Below are 16,166 nucleotides of genomic sequence, written 5' to 3'. Positions count from 1 at the left end.
AGGGAAAATATGGAATTGTTTTTGTCTGTTATGGCAGTTCCTTTGCTCCTTTATTCACTTTAAGCATTTATGCTTAAGCATTTCTTTCCCACTGCCCTAGGCAGTTCTAACAGCATCATTTAATGTTACAGCCAAATGTTCCTGCTGTTTGCTGTATAGCATCAGTGCTGCACTAGTTTCTGTTGGAGAAGGAGTCTTTTTGCTCCCCACTGAGGGTGTTTTGGTATTTGCCCCATGCTCCTGGTGATGGGGCCAGACAGAATCGTTCCTCTGGGCTGTGATGGACAGGTGAGGTAGTGCTCCTGTTCCCAGTGATAACGCTGCTTATCTGAATTCAGAAATCCCAAGGGTGATTTGAGCACGTGAACATCCCTGCTGAACTTACTGGTACTTAAATCCAATAGTGCTTTAATGCTGTGCTAAAGTAGGAACTTATTTGGGGTCTCCATGCATCTTTACAAAGATGAAATGGTGATGTGGAGTAAGTAAAGTAATTACTACCAAGTGAGAAATAAAAGACTTGGAGGGATATTATTGATGTACTTTGCTACTTCAGGAGAAATGTATTTGGTCAGCTTCCAGGCAAGCAGTGTCTTTGCTGTAGTGTGGCTTGTGGTTTATGGACAAATGAAAATATATTTTGCCTTTGAACAATGGTACTAAACCTTCTTTATCTTACTTATCAGAACATCCATATATTCACACAAGAATGGCCCAGCTTCTACCAGAATGGATTTTTCCTTATTGTTCCCTGTTTTGTTTTATGGAAACCGGCTGTTTAGCCTGGAGAAAAGAAGGATGAGGGGAGACCTCATCCTTCTCTACAAGTGACTGAAAGGAGGTTGTAGTGATGTGGGTGTTGGTCTCTTCTCATAGGTAACAAGTGACAGGATGAGAGGAGATGGCCTCAAGTTGTACCCAGGGAGGTTTAGATTGGGTAGCAGGAAAAATTTCTTCACAGAAAGCAATGTAGAACATTGGAACAGACTTCCCAGGGAAGTGGAGGAGTCACCATCCCTGGAGGTGTTAAAAAATCATCTAGATGTTACCTGAGGGTGTGGTTTAATGGTGAACATGGCGATGGTGATGGGGTGATGATTGCACTTGATGATCTTAAAGGTCTTTTCCAACTTGAGGGATTCTGTGATTCTATCCAAATGCTTTCTTGCATTGTCTCCTAATCCAGACACCTGAATACCTTCTGTTTGCATAATTAATGATATGTTAATATCTTTTCAGCTCCTTATCTCCCAAACAGGGGTTTTTTTGAAGCGGAAGGTGAAATGTTTTCCTCTGTGGACCAGCTTGTAAATACATGCTGTTGGCAAGGATGAGGTGGTAGCTTGCTTTCTGTTTGGGTCAGAAGTGAGGAGGTTAGTGGTAAATCTGAGCTCCTGCCCTTCTGTATTTGTTCCTTTTTCTTGTTTGATCTATGCAAGAAGCTCATGGCTCAGAGTGGGATCATGGTGCTTATTGCAAGCTGCCTGGGAGGAAATTGTGTTCCCAAGTTGCTAATCAGTTTGATCTTCATGCCGAAGGCATAGCCAGGCACTGGAGGGTTGATCTCCACCATTTCTGCTGCTCCTGTTGGCGGTCATGTTCCTGCTCCATTCACTGGCAGAAGGTGACACCATGCCCAGTTATCTGTGTGCCATGTGGGAAGCTGAACTGGGCCTGGTAGAGTGTCTGACCACATCATGGTTTGCATCTGGAGCCCCACGGGATGTTTCAAATGACCAGGGCCAGCCTCCTGCTGCTGTGAAAACAGGTGGAAACTCTGAGCTTTTCTCACGGCTTGAAAATGTGGAGATATTAAATACATTTTGCACCCACAGGTATTGCTGATTTACTGGTTTTTGTGGGAATTCTTGCATGCATGCAAAAGGGTAATTATGTGAACCATATTCCTAGAAAAGCTTCAGACATAATTCTTAAGTGAAACAATATCAGGCACTATCAGTTGATTTGTATGTAGGCAACTAAACAATAGATCATACTTTAAGAGGATCATGTATTGCAAAACGGCAGGGTTCCAGCAGATTTATTCCTTGGGACAAAGCTGTGGAATTAAGTAATTCTGTGTCCTCCTGTGTTTTTCATTATATAAGTGCTTAGCTTCTGCAGACAAAACTTTAAGGAACTTTGAGCATCATCATAGAAAGACTTCAGGCTATCCTTTTGCCATAAACTCCTCCATTCCAAAGTGAATGAATGAATGAATTCAAAAGAAAATATAATTCATCATGATAACCTGTAGTCAAGCAAAGAGATGTTGAACTTAAAACGTGGACAGAGAAACTGCATTTTACACACTCTATTCTTCTAATGGTGAGAATTTGAAGATACCCATCTGTTTGATTTTTTTCCCATTAGCTAGATTGTGATATCCATATATTCCTCATGTCCAGACCAGCAGAACTGAAATACAGACCTGGCTCTGTGTGAGAGCTGTGATGGATTTTACAACTCTGTTGCAAAGTTTCACATTTCTATGTGCCAGACCAGGGAACTACATCTCCATTTCAGAAAAGAAATGAGCTCACAGCGTGCCTACTGTGTGATTTGTGTGCCACTCACACCTCTTGTCACTGTGTTCAGCACACATGCAATGCACTCCTGTATTTTGATTGGCTCAAGTCTGAGGGAAGCCAGGTTACAAAAAAGCGTTTAAAGTTTTTATTAATGCATTTATTATGGTGCAGTATTGGATTATCACCTGCAGGAACCCAAATGTGAAAACAGTTTTGTGACATCCAAGTAGTACAGCAACATATAGAGATGGAGCTCAAGAGGAGAACCCTGATCATTGTTTATCGGAAATATGAAACAAACAAACAGCTATTGGAGGAGAAACAGGAGATATTGTAAGGAATCATACTGACCTTTATTTGGTTTTGGACAAAATAATTAAGTCCTTATTTCCTTACATCTGTATAAAACAAAGACAAATTGGTAAAAAGTATGCAGGTCTGACGTCACTACTTTACAGTGACATAACCTGATGCTTTTTATCCTCTCTTCCTTTAGCTGGGATGGTTATGGTGTTGATACAAGTGAGGTAGATGCAGGATGTTTTAAATTTTCCAGAGAAAGATACTTTTTAATGTAACAGTCAAACAGCTGCTTCTTCTCATTGCTATGAAGATAAATCAGAGCCTGGTGAAGGTTTCAGGAGAGAGAGAAAGAAGTGGATGTTTTGTATAAGTAATGCCATTGGCTGAGGTGAGGACAGAGGTGGTGTAAGAGCATATAGAGTTGCAGAAGGGCATGAGCAGAAGACAAAAAGCAAGTATTTCCAGAAATCACAATTTTTTGTTACGGGATTTTTTTAGATGCTGTCAAAAGTTTTGGCACCAGTTGCTGTTGTAAAGAGGATAGTGTGTTAGGTCACAGATTTAACCCAGATTTTATCTATTTCTTTTAATATTGGACATAGCCAAGAACTGAGGTGTAGGCTGTTTTTTTCATTTATTTGCTTTTCAGCATTTCCTTGTCATGGATCACTTATGACCTGTTCTGTTGTTGGTTCCCTTGTTGTCCATTCACTAATAATCTCTCAAGAGACCTCAACCTCATTTTCTTAGTGAATTCCATGATTGCTGAACTTCATCTATGTACGCAATACTAATGCATCTCCTTCCCTTCACTCCAACTCTTCAGACATCTGCTTGTTCCTTCAATGACATTCATTGTCACACCACCTCTTCCAGCCACCAGTATTTGTCCTTTCAAGAGTTCAGAGCATTCTCACCAGCTCATATCTCAGGACTTGAGTGTGACCATGTGCTCCTTTCCCAATAGCTTCCCTGCAGGGTTGTGTTTACATACAGTCCCTTTGGGTTATTCCAGATGTTTGATAATGATGCCATTGCTGAAAGAAAATGTTTAGCAGGATCAAAGTTAGTTGAACTTTGCTCAATTGAAGTGCTTGTTGGGCACAAAAGAAGTGAGATTGCCAAAGACATGAACAAATGCTGATCCTTCTCAGACTTAGGGTAGTACTGAAATGCTGCTCCTTTATCATCCTTTGGATCTGGGGGGAGAGGTTGGGACTCTTGGGAGATTTTGTGGTTTGGTTGGGGTTCAGGAGTACAGTGATACTCTGCTGGTCCTGAAGGAGCAACCAACTGATGTTTCCAGATTTTCTTTCTGGTTTCTGACCTAGAAAGATGACTCCTTTTTTGAGTGCATGGGACAGGGAGAACTGCAATGAATGTGGTGAGCAAAAGGAACCAAAGCACTGTAAGTGAAGAGTCAAAGGAACTGAGCTGGGAGGACCTCGCCGTACTTCTGGGAATGCATGGCCACACTGTCTGCTAAGGCACTGCTTCAGAGGCCAGCAAAGCTCCTGTGAGACCATCATTGCCATATACATGCTCAGCTGCTCAGCTTGTCCCATTGTTTCAAGGACCTGTGGTGGGCTTGGTGGTTTTATTTTGTGTTACTCAATGCTGTGGTTGAGCATTCTTAATGATTAACCTCTGCTCAAGTTTTCCAAGCATGATGGTTTTCCAGGTTGGTTACACAGAAGCAATCTGGGCTGCTGTGCTTCCTGGCGTAAGGTCTACTGGAGAGATGTGAGAAGATGAGAGAAGGCTTTGGGGTCTTTTCTTTTTCTGTGGTGGTTAAATGCCAAGGCTTTCAATAACTTCGGTTCCAGCTGGGTCATTGGGATTCTGAACTATGTACTTCAGCATAGCTTATGGATTTTAAACCTGTCACATTGTACTTTTATTATAGATATGGTCTCATACTTGCAAGCTGTTTTCTTGATCTTTTGCCAGCAAGGCTTTTGTAGCAGTCCTTGGAAGACATACTGTAGCAGCTCCCTTTTATAATATCTATCATTAACACCTCTTTGGCATCTTGAAGAATTTCTTCTTTGCTGGAGATTGGAGCAGTTGATTAAGCAGCCTTTTGCTGTCCTCAGGCAATTTCTGAGTTTTCTACCTTGTTTCAAATCTACCTTTCTAGCAAAGGTCCTGGAAAAAGGTTGTGGCAGGGCAACTGCAGCCCTTGCCTTCATGGTAATAATAAACTGTTTGAAAAATTTCAATCAGGCCAAAGCAGAGAGACAGCTTTAATGAGGATTTGTAGTGACCTTCTGTTTCATAGTAGGTGGATTCTGGCACATTGTCAATTTTAATTCTTACTGATCTTCCTGTGGCTTTTGATAGCAGAGATCATAAGTTTCTCTTAAAATACCTGTAGAAGCTCCTGAGCCCTGTGGGTTCCGTTCTGACATTGCTTCATTAGTATTTGCCTCAGTGGTGCCAGTTTGTCACTGTAAATATCTCGTCTTCTGATATTGCCCCTGTGAACTGCTAGGTTCCCCAGGGCTATGAATTGGGCGGGCCCCTGGGATTCCTCTATGTATATGTGAACTACAGCTTGCATTCTCAAAACTTGTACACATTATAATGACCTGAAGAAAGTGCTTGGACATACTTATTTCTTACAAGTATTTCTATGTATATGATGACAGAACTTGCCTGCCAAAGTGCAGACTGTAAAATGTTGCAAAAGTAAATGCAAACAAAAATGGGGTTCTGGTTGTCTACTATCTCATTTTGATTGACTCACATTGTTTTGGTTTTGATTTGTTTTCTTAAATTACAGAAGTAGTCTAGGTAAGGGGATGAGATTTAGTGTGTTTCTGGTTAGTCATGTAATGCTGGAGAAGTATTTCTGGGTGCCAATAGGCAGCAGAGGCTGTCACTGGTTTGGGTAATAATAAGACTTGCAGATGGAAAATCATCAACTTACTACTAAATCATCAACTTTTCTTGTCTAGCAGAACTTTACTTAAGGACCATGTGTTAGACACATCTGCCCCATCCTTCAGAAAATTTAAAAATTGAAGATGTGGCACCTTTATTTCATGTATAGAAGAAACTTTTTTTATAGTTAATCTGATGTTCTTATTCTCTTTTTTCTTGACTCCTAGTTATTTTTGTAGTGACTCGAGGTAGAGTTAATCTTGTATTGAATGTATCAATAGATAAATAGCTACCACTGGGCTAGATATTGTGACTGTGGAGCTTTATCACTAGAGAGACAGAAGATACCCATGACATTATTAATTTTACCCTAAGAAGGCTTCTACAGATTTAAATCCTTGGCTTTATCCAAGGAACTATAGTTTGGAGGGTGGGTGTCTATAGAAGGTTATGGTCTGAAGAGATGTGGGCTTGGGAAGGAAAAGCACAAAAAAGCAAAATGTCAAGGAACCCACACCCTGTGTGTGCAATGCTTGCGTGTCACAGACCTTTGAGCAGCACTACTGGTGGTAATCTTGCCGACCCAGAGAGTGCAGCACATCTGTGGGAGGCTCTTTTGAGGACTGGGTTGATGAAGTTGTTAGGCTCACTTCATTTGGGGAGATACTTTTTAGGGTGAGGGAAGAGACATGGGGGAATTAGTTCCCTGAAGGGCTGCTGTATTGCACTGCCGAGTGTCCAGAACATGGGAGGAGCTCTGCCACAACTTCTATTTGCCTCTGCCACACAGGCAGTGGTTTCCTAACAGGGTGTGTCTGAGCTCCTGGTTCATGGCATTCATTCAATTAAACTGTCCCTCTTAGGAGAAGAGCAAGTTGATAATTTACCTTCTGATTCAGTGTATATATCCTCAAACTGTACTTGCCTGTTTGGATCATATTTCACTTTGAAATGATTTCTAAGTTCTCTTATTCACAACCACTGTGGATTTAGCTGTGGGAGCTAAATCTGACAGGGATTATAAATTGGAGCCCACCACGACCACAGTTCACAGTCCAGGGTATTAAAGTGAACTGAAATCAATAGTGGTTTCCATTATAATGTGCCTGCCTCTGAACTGGAAACTGAAGAATGGACACATCACCTGGATGTGCCTCTGCAGCTTTCAGCAGAGGGTAAGGTGGCAAATATCAAGGAAGTTGAACTTTGCTTAATAGGATTTGGAACATCTCACAGGGAAATGCTCTTTTTTGACAGCTTGCTTTGTGTTGATTTTTAACTTCTCTATGTGCTTTGATTTATATTTGACACATTGCATGTATTTCTAATTTACGTAGCTCCTTCAAATTTTGTAATCTCATACATTTTTGCCATTTATCTCTAATTGCTATCAGCTGTAATTATCACACTCTTTCCCTAAGTACAAAAGAAAATGTAAACTAAAACCAGTACAAGAACCCTCCTATTCCACATGAGACAATTTCTGTATTTAATATCCTGCTTCTAGTCAGTTATTATGCCGCTCTTATCTGTGTAATTCACTGTTCTGTCTCCACCAGTGGTCAGAAAGGACAAGGCAACAACTTATTTAAATACACCTGAAGAAATTGTTTAATGATTTCAAATTACTTTGACTGTTTCTAGTTTTATCTAACTGGCTTTTAATTCCTTATTGTCTAATTAAATCCAAAGAAATGGTAGTATCAGATGCTTTTGTTAAAAAAAAAAAGTTGTATTTGCTAGTAGATTATCAGATTAAAAGAATAGATTAGTAATTTCATTAGATTTGAAATAGTCTCTGTAACCAGTTGTTATTCAGTAGATGCTGTTCTGCTTCTTCTCTGAGTTCTCTTAGAGTGTGAGAGTCTGTAAATATTGCTCCTGCATAACAACTCTTTCCTAATAGAAATTATTAGAAACGTGCCAGTGTTTCTAGTTCTGCCAAACAATGCTGTATGTGTTTGGTTTTGGTTTTTTTATAGTTTCTCAGCCTCTCCCAGCTGGCCATGAGTTTTCAAAACCCTTGTCAGTGCTGTGGTAAATGGTAGTGAATTCCCTCTCAGCCCTACGATGTGGATGCCTGAACCAACAGGTATGCTCTGTTTTCAAAGGCTGCCTCACTGTTCTTTTCTGTCCTTGTTTTTGATGAATCTGATGCACTGTGACCATCAGATAGCATTGTTGAGCTGTAGTTTAGGTCCTGTTTATTTCCATGAAGCAGAAAGACGGCATCAAACCTTATCACCCGAACTAAATATTCCCAGCACAGCTCCCCTCCCCCAGGGGCTGCACTGGCTTTGTGTTAAATAGCATATTGATTACAAGATTACAGCATTTTGTATATAGAAAGTGAACGGTCATGGGCTTTTACATTTCAATTGCCTATTTATCTCTATGGAAAATTGTACATATTCACAGAGGAACTGCTTGGGGTGATTCAGCACAATGTGCGGGGAAATGACTGGGACAAAGAAGCAGATACGTGCTCTTCTGGGGACTCTGTTCTTTGGGATCTTTGTACCTTTGCTATGAACATCAGTGGCAGCAGAAAAGGTGTCAAGGCTTTGCCTGTGTTGTCACCAATGCACAACATGGAGTCTCTTCCTTCCTTCCTCTCGTGTCACAGCTGCTAAGGACAATGTGGAAAACACGAAGGATTTCTTAATCCAAAATGCAGCACATGCAGTTGTGAAGCATTGCTACTGTCCTGTGTAGGAAAAGTGGCACTGTCACTACAGTGGCTACACCCGTTTCACATAAGGAGTGAAGGGGGGAGTTAAAGTTAGCTCTAGCATAGCACGTTTTATCATTAACTGGGTAAAGCAATTCCCTGTGCAACCTGGGAGTGCCAGGATGCACAGTGCCGTGTGTGTATCGGCACTGGTACAAGCGTGTGTACACAGTGGGAATCCTTAATTTGCAATAGGCCATGACCAACTTCATTTTGTAGTTGCAGTCTAGTCTGTGTGGCTGCTGAGTTTATGGATGAGCTGAGTGTGGCTGCTTCCCACATAGTACAGTATTTCACACTGCAGTGAATTGGCCTAAATACAGTTGCACACCGTGCAGGCCTGTCTGTGGAAAGCACTGCCCCATTTTGGTCAGTCAGGCTATTCTAGCACTTTCTAAGAAGAAAAAAAAAGCTATTAATCCCTCCTTCTGTCAGACAGAAAGGGTGTTCACATGAGAACTTGTTGCTGCACTTGTTAGATGAAGGCAAGGTCAGACAAGTGACATAATCACTGGTGCCAAGTGGGAGCTGCCCACATGCTTCTCTGTTCCTATTAGGGCCAAGTTTACTCAGAATTTGTCCTGTGGCCAAAAGGTACTCCCAGGACATCACACAGAGGCTTGAAGGGCAGGCTGTGCAGGCAGCGTGGCACAGGCCCCAGGCTGCACAGGTTAATTGTCAGGTGGATCACTCACTCGTGGATGTATGGTGGGCATCTGCTCTGGATCACTGCAGAGCCCTTTTGAGTACAACTCCAAACTGTAGCATCAAAATAGGAAAGAGAAATTATTCATCAGATGGTATCCAGTGTTGCTTACCTTTTGAAAGCCCCAGTGTGTTAGTTCCTTCGAATGAAATTTGGGATTCCAACTATGTGTGTAACTAGTCTGCAAAATTGATTTCCAGTATTTTGATATCCTGGTATCAACACCAGGGATTATTAAAAAACAATTGCCGGTCTTTGGTGCAGCTCTAGAGTTTTATTTGTGTTATAGCAGATAGCCTATCTCTAAAGATACCTCTTTAGAGAAAGGCAGCAAAGTCACTAGCTATTGATATACTAGAAAGAAAAGCTTCATTAAGGTACTTTGTGAGTGGGAGAAATTCAAAGAATGTCTCAGTATCATCAATGTCGCCATTACTGCGTTGCCACAGCTAGAAATCTGGAGAATGTAGAATTAATTGAGTCTGAGCTAGGACTTTGGACAAAGTCACAAAGAGAATTGGGCACATTAAAATCCTGATGTTGACCTTACTCAGGAACTCAACCTGCTCAGTCCACACTGCCTCTGCACTCAAAAGCTGATCTTCTTCATTATGCAAAAATTTCTTTTAATTTTCCTTGAATTTTACATACACAGTGATTATATAAAACAAAACAGTTAGAAGTGCATCTCCTAGCTATGCTCAAAATAAAAAGATCTATTTAAAATATTTTGAAATATCTGAAATTCATAACTCTGCATGTCTCCAGACATCATCTGCTGATTTAGAGAGCAGTATTAGTAACAGAATATTTTTAAGTATTTCAGATTACCAATTCAAGTCAGACTAAATGTAAAATAGGTACTTGACAGGATTATATCAAGAGTCAGCTGTGAAGTTGTCAAAGTAAGGAAATTTGAATTTCCTTGATAGATGCTGTACTAAAATCTTGATTGTTTTTTGTTCACCTAATGCCAAAAAAAGGCTGATTTAAAAAAAAAATAGCTGAAGATATACAATTATTATTGTGGTTTTACCTGCATAACCCATGTCATCAGGTAACTTGTGCAAAAATCAAGGCAGAGGCAAAGGAGGTTTTATAGAAAATTTGAACCTGGAAATTACTGAAGAACTACAATCTCTTTATTAAATTTTTGTATAACCTGTACTGATGCTTATTACGACCTATTGGGAGGAAGCATTTTGTTTTGTCATGTCAAATAATCTGGTGGTTACTTGTGTGAAAAGATAAGAATTGTGGCTACTGTACTGAGTATCTTTCAGCTTTAAGTGATTGTGATGTACTTGCACCCCCTGTATTTGCCACATGCAGCTCTTTGGATGGCGTTCTCAGCCAGTTTTTGTGGCCGTGCTCGCTGCCTGATTCTGTGGCGATTCTCGTTGCCGCGGCTCATCGTGCCCGCTGCCCAGTGGAACAGAAATGAGGGTGCTATCCAGCCTGCAAATGCCAGGGTGTAATCAGTGTAGGGATCAAGTCTTTTGTGATGCAAACGACGCTGCTCTAAGCTGTATCAGGCTCGGAGTGTCAGGTAGAACAAATAGGCTGAACCATTAAGGGAAAGAGCTGTATTCTGATTACACTGAATTACCTGGATGTCAAAATGCAGATTTGGGGTGTTTTTAAATACAGTATATTAAACCAGATGAGATCCTTTTTCTGCTGCAAGGTGATTAAGGGTATTTTAGTTTGGAAGGACTCCACAAAGTAATTATTACCCAGTTCTGTAACTGTTATAGAATGTAGGAAACTCAGAGAAAATAATAATTAAAATTTTAAATGTGTGGGTTTTGGGAGGGTTATTTTCTTTCCCTCTGAGAAAATGCAGTTGTTCAAATGCCTGCTAATTAGACTAGGGATGGTCTATATTAGATTACCTTCTCCCCCTTTCTGATGTATTTGGAGAGTATGTTTCAAATTATTTACAGTCTTGAATTGGTGAGATATTCCCAAATGTTTCTCTGACTTTTTTTCCTGCTGTTGCCTCAGATTTAATATAATTAGTTCTCTCATTTTCATTAGGTCATTCAGGCTGATGTATATCCTAAATAAAATCTTCTTATTTTGTATTTAACTATTAGTTAGCCCAGTAAGATCTGATACTTATTTTGGTGTTTTAAATGCCCATACTATGCATTTCAAAAATGTGGGGTTAGATTTGTAATGATACCTTAATTATTTGGTTTTATTTTTATCAAATACATTGCTTTGTGGCATTATATAGCATTTTATTATCCTCTTTAATGTTGGGCTTTTTTTGCCATCTGGATCATATTGTTTTAGACTTATTCTGAATATACACCCAAGCAGTGCACAGCACTGTTGAATCTGTTCGTTTTCCTGCTATGTATGAAGCTTTGATTCTGGATTCGTTTGGTTTTTTTCTGAGGATTCTCTCTCCTCCTCCATCTTTTGTCAGTCTGGTCCCTTTCACAGTTTATGGGGAGTAGGAAATAATCCTACCATTAAGATGAGGATATACAATCTATTATTTTTCCTGCCATGATCACAGCACTCTCCCTTCAGTAGCTAAATGTTTTGTCCTGTCAACTCTTTTGCAGATCAGGTTATTAAGGAGTAGAATATTGATTATTTAGGATGAGATTTTTAAAGCTTGCCTAGAGGGTTGCGGTGTCCAATTAGAAATTAATGACTTAGAGGCGGCTTTGAAAATCCCACCTGTAGAGTTGAAGCTTTCAAATGAGTCTGAAGTTAAGAGCCATAATGAGTGCACAAATAGTGTGATATTTTCCTCTGACTAGAAGAAGTGTTAAATAGCAGCTCTCTATCTTCATGTCAAATAATTAAGGAAGTTAACAGAAGTAGACTTCAGACGAGTAAACTGATCCTGTTTTCCTTAGAACAGGCTAACAGGCAGTTATTTAAAAATAGTAAGGCAAAGTGCAGCCCTGGTAATGACAAGTTTTGTCTAGAAAGTCATGTTATATTTGTTTGCTAAGATAGTTAATCACAAACTTTGACATAAGCCTAGAGCAAGAGTAAAAGCAGGGGACATAGACGTCGATTTTTTGCTTCCAATGGAGAAAGTGAAAAAATAATTTTAAGTTATTTTTAGGACATAAAAGTAATAGTACATCAGCCATAAGAATAAAACTAAAGTACGGTTCTGTGTGCCAAAGATTTTTTTCTTTTTTTAATGATTCCAAGGGTATGGCAGGTGAATCCATTTAGCAGGCCTAATGACTGGAAAGTGGAATGTTTTTCAAATAGCATGGATGAAACGATCTGTAGCCCATCAGCGTACAGCTGGAATGATGTCATACATGGTTATGCTTTAATTCTTCCTGCATTGCTAAAGGGGGAACGGGATCTGTAATATCCTCTGACTGCCTTGTTGAATGCAAATCCTCAAGCTGGAAATGGAGAGTGTCCTCTTTCTCCACATGACTAATGTTAATTTCTTTAGCAGAAAAAAATTTAATAAGTCTCTCTAATGGTAAATTACCATTTATTGTAAATGTGCCACATAAAGGAAGTAATAAGTCATTATTGACCTATTACTGGTCTTTCTGTTTTACCTCTAATTAAATAAAAATGTGCAGTTTGAGTTAATATGCTTTTTGTTTGAATATCCTTTTTTTAGTCCAGAACCAGTACCAATACTCCAACATACTGTAGTAATCACAGCTTCCTCTTAGATTTTGTTTAAGCTGGGGATTAAGTTTTCTCCTTAGTTGTTCTTTAATTGGATTCCCCTCCACCCCATTTCTCTCTTTTGGAGACTTCTACTCCCAGTATTGTATTGGACTCTTCTCATCATTTGTTTGCTTCTCAAGCACAAATGTGGGAGCTTTTCCTGTGGGGAGAAAGTGCTTCAAACGGATAACTTCAAATATGTTAGTGCTTGAAAGAATGGATTAGAATATAGAAAAATGAGAGGAATTATAAAGGAAAGCCAGAAATTTGCAGGGCATGAGTGATGTTACAGTGCAGCTGGTGGAACAGCTGAAGGATTGAGGTGATGGAGTATAGTGTGTGTGGCGTGCAGTGTTAGAAAGGAGCCTCAGTTCTCTGGGTTTGGGCCACCTGTGCATGTACAGATAACTGCTGGTAGGGTAGAAGCTATTCCAGAACAGGCTCAGGAGCTGAGATCAACATCTGGGAACCTAGAGGCAAAGTATTCTTAAAAAGTGATTAAACTAGCTATGATTCTTTCTCATGTTTGGGTTTGGCTTTTTTCCCTCTCAGGTCAGTATTTCTTTCTGCATAACAGGACAGGGCTAGCAGGAAGAATTTGATGTGTCATTTGATACATAGCCTGGGGGAAAGGCTTTCCTTGGAGCTGGAAAACATGGACTTGAACTTTGTTAGGTAAGGATGGCATTGAATATGACCTCTTACACCCTAAGCAAAGGTATGAGGGTTGTGATAGTGTATAAGGTGAACAGTGGAATCACCACCATATCAGTCATATTTAGGAAACCCTCTGTCAGACCCCATAAACCTGCCCTAAGAAGAAGGTCCAGTACTCTGTGTGCTAGAACTTCTCTGCAACTCTGAGTAGATGTTTCCATTGTGGCATTTAAGATGCTCTGTGTGCTCAGATTTTTCTCTGGACTTCAAGTGCATTAGTTGTTTTGAATCCCACTCTGAAATGTCGAGTTCGTCCATGCACTGCAGACGTTAGACTCTGAAATCTGAATTCCCTCTTTGGGATCAGAAGCCTAGAAGTTAAATGTCATTGCCTGTTCTTTATAGAGCCCTGTGTCTTTTATTGGACATCTCTAATCCCAAGTGTGTGGTCAGAGTGCAAAGGCAGTATGTTGCTCATGTCTCTTTAGTGATCCTGTTGCAGTAATTGTCACTAGGGATACTCCAGGGTCACCCTTGTTCAACCAAACATTGGCAACAATACTGCAATGATAGTGGGGCAAATCTTTGCTTTGTAGCTATGTTAACTCCAATTTAAATATGCTGATGTGTAAGTAACTGCACCAAATTTATTGTAGTATGATGGAAATGTAACTGTTGAAAATTGATCTTCAGCTAGTGATAATGACTATGTTAATAAATGTTGATACTTTTAAAGTGAAAATTTAAAAGTGAGGCCAGTCTTTGTTCTTCAATGTATGTGACTAATCCCACTAAATCTGACTCAGTAGTAGCTCGCTAGTTCATTGGCCTTTTTTAAAGAATAGGTATTAAATTGTGGAAGTCAAAAACCGCTACTATTACTTGAAAAAGCATTGCTAAAGGGTGTTGCTACCTGAGGCCTAAAAGTCCTCCTAGGCTCTGGTGACTGTAGGTAGGTGTGGCAGGCTGGGGATGTTGCTGAAGGAGTAACAAAACCTGTTGAACCACCTGTCATTAGGGGTTTCTCCTGGCATGTAGATATTTTTCTGAACTAAGAACTCTTCTCAAGTGCAGAATTTGTGTAAATTTTGTTTCCTGGTAGCCATAATTCCCTTTGTTGCCTTCTCCCAAACACCTCTGACCTTGATCTCTTTTTGCAGAGTTCAGCCTCTTTCTTCCACCAGTCCACTGGTATGTTTCACTCTATGATTCTTTTCTTACCTCCCTTCACAGTCCCTTCACTTTACCTGAACTTTATGTGAGGAACACACGTAGCTGAGGCCAGATGGTCATGGAATAATGCAATTTAGCTAATTGCCTCTATCCAAGGGGAAAAAAACCAGCCCTGTCCATTCTGGCAGGAGTGGCATTGCTCCATAGCAGGAATTCTTACAAAAGACGAAAATTTTCTCGAATTCCTAACTGGCTGATCTATTTAGCTCAAACTTTTAAATCCCTGGTGACTCTATTTCTAGGCTTCAACAATGGTCCTTAATAAGATGGAGAAAAAATAGGAAGTCTAATTTCTCTTTTAATGTTCTTTGTAGAAGAGTTCTGATGTAGAAAATCAATACTTCTATTCAAAGGAAAGCTATTGAAACAAATAATATTACTGGTTGGCAGGCTCAGCAGGCTTTTTGCTTTGATTACATTCTTGCTGACAGTACTGCGCTGGTGTTTAGAAAATCCAAAAAACAACTTTTAAGTTCTTTTGCTATTAAACTATTTAAGCAATTTAGTGTTTGGGATATAATTGAAATAAACTTAAAGAGCAAAGGAAAATATGTTCTTATTTATGCTAAAAAATTTTTTTATTAATGGACAAATATATTATATATGTCAACCCAATGACAGCTGTAGTCCCACAAACTCTTTGTTTTGGTTGTTCATGTTCAGAATTTTTTTTAAAAGGTTGTACTTTATTGAATTCTTAAGTTAAAAATATAATACTTGGATTTTTTTTAAAATTACTTTTAGCCCATACTTAATTACAGGCATTTTCCTTGTTATATCTGGAACACAGATTACTCAATGGTCTTTCTTTGTCTGTGCCAGCTCATATAATTCACATTTTTATTACCCTGATCAATTGAAACATTTTATTAAAGGTCAAAAGAAAAGAAAAATTGTAAAATTAGAAATGGAAATGGTTTTGATTAATGATTGAAAGGAAATATGGAAGCAAATGATCCAATTTATTACCTTTTCCCATTTGATAAGTATCTTCGTGTTTGATTCTAGCTCTGTGATTTACTCCAGCTGCCTTGACTATACAACTATCTGTTCCTTTTCTTGCCACCCATGTAAAACCATGGGAGAAATCTGCATCAAGCTATGAATGGGTAAAATGAATAGTAACGGCCATAGACGTCATTGTTTTAAACTTGGGCAAATAAACTCTGTGTGCGAGAGATTTTTCCCTGAGACTTGAATTGCAGTGCTCAGCATTTATTCCTATTGAAGGCCGGTTTTGGAAGTAGGCTCTGTGTGTGCACAGTGCTCAGAGCAGCAGTCACGGTGGCTGGGAGCGCATCCAGCAGCACTTTGTGACACTGGGAGTGGCCCTGCCTGCAGGCTGTGGGTGCCGGTGTCTGCTGGAGCCAGTCAGGCCTGATGGAGCAGCCACCATCTCCCAGTGCCGTGCTTCCCTCTCGGAGGAGATGGGGTAGTTGTGCGA

This window comes from Aphelocoma coerulescens, chromosome 5 (assembly GCF_041296385.1).
Source record: "Aphelocoma coerulescens isolate FSJ_1873_10779 chromosome 5, UR_Acoe_1.0, whole genome shotgun sequence".
NCBI classification, from domain to species: Eukaryota; Metazoa; Chordata; class Aves; order Passeriformes; family Corvidae; genus Aphelocoma; species Aphelocoma coerulescens.
This window is presented reverse-complemented; position numbering follows the sequence as displayed.